This window comes from Heptranchias perlo, unplaced genomic scaffold (genome assembly GCF_035084215.1).
Source record: "Heptranchias perlo isolate sHepPer1 unplaced genomic scaffold, sHepPer1.hap1 HAP1_SCAFFOLD_63, whole genome shotgun sequence".
Classification (NCBI taxonomy): domain Eukaryota; kingdom Metazoa; phylum Chordata; class Chondrichthyes; order Hexanchiformes; family Hexanchidae; genus Heptranchias; species Heptranchias perlo.
Genome location: NW_027139655.1, coordinates 1,104,537 through 1,105,540, shown reverse-complemented (window position 1 = coordinate 1,105,540; position 1,004 = coordinate 1,104,537). Strand labels below are relative to the sequence as shown.

The 1,004-nt window shown below is 47.4% G+C and overlaps 1 non-coding gene across 1 annotated transcript; it reads left to right on the top strand.

Moving 5' to 3' along the window:
- The first annotated feature begins 492 nt into the window (after window positions 1–492).
- On the top strand, window positions 493–565 carry trnam-cau (transfer RNA methionine (anticodon CAU)). The gene has a single exon. It is a non-coding gene; the product is annotated as a tRNA-Met (tRNA).
- The last annotated feature ends 439 nt before the right edge of the window (window positions 566–1,004 follow it).

The window sequence follows — 1,004 nt, the reverse complement described above, 5'->3', positions numbered from 1 at the left end:
CATTTTAAGCAGTGAGCAGTCTGCAAAGTAAAGAAAGCGGCCTTGAGCTCAATACCGTTTACTGCAAAACCAGTATTTTGAGCCGGAATTAAACCAGCGATTTAAGAATGATTTTGCTTTCAAGTTTTAATCTCGACAAGTTTTCTGCATTACCAGCTGAGCTATCGAAGGGAAGCAGCAAAGGTCCCTCTCATTGGTGATTGTTCACCGTACGCCATTTGACACTCCCTGACGCGTGGAATCGCGTGGGCATGACCGAGACTGACTCGGTACCTGCTCATACCGCGGCGCTGTGAGAGTGTGAGCTCCGACTTACTCTCCACACCCTGGGCCAGTGGAGCAATGGAGAAAGTGTCTGACCAGAATTCAGAAGATTGTTGGTTCGATTTCCACCTGGATGGAGAGTTTTTACAAACTGCCGATGAGTTTATGATTTTACACCTTGCAAACTGTGCTACTTCATAGTGCTGCCTGGAAATTTGTCCATTACATGCCTTCTTAGCGCAGCAGGCAGCGCGTCAGTCTCATAATCTGAAGGTCCTGAGTTCAATCCTCAGAGAAGGCATAATTAGGCTTTCTTTTTCCATCTTTGCTCAAGACCAAAATCAAGAATTTTTGCTTCCTGCAGCACACCAAAAGATTTGCTGCCCCTTGACCTCTGTGTGCCATAGCACATAGTGAAGCTTAAGAAGTACATGGACCATGGGCTCGCTGAAAACTGACGCCACTTTTGTTGCTGGACAATTGACCAAAGTGAAAAGGTGAGTGGAGAATGCAAGAATATATCCTCCCATCTCTCACATGCTCAGCGAGCAGTCTATCAGTATCATAGAAAGGTTACAGCACGGAATGAGGCCATTTGGCCTATCGAGACCGTGCCGGCTCTATGAAAGAGCAATCCAGCTAGTCCCACCCCCCGCCCCATCCCCGTAGCCCTGCATTTGTATTTCCTTTCCATGATTGAATCAGCCCCTCGGGCAGTGCATTCCAGATTGTAACCACTC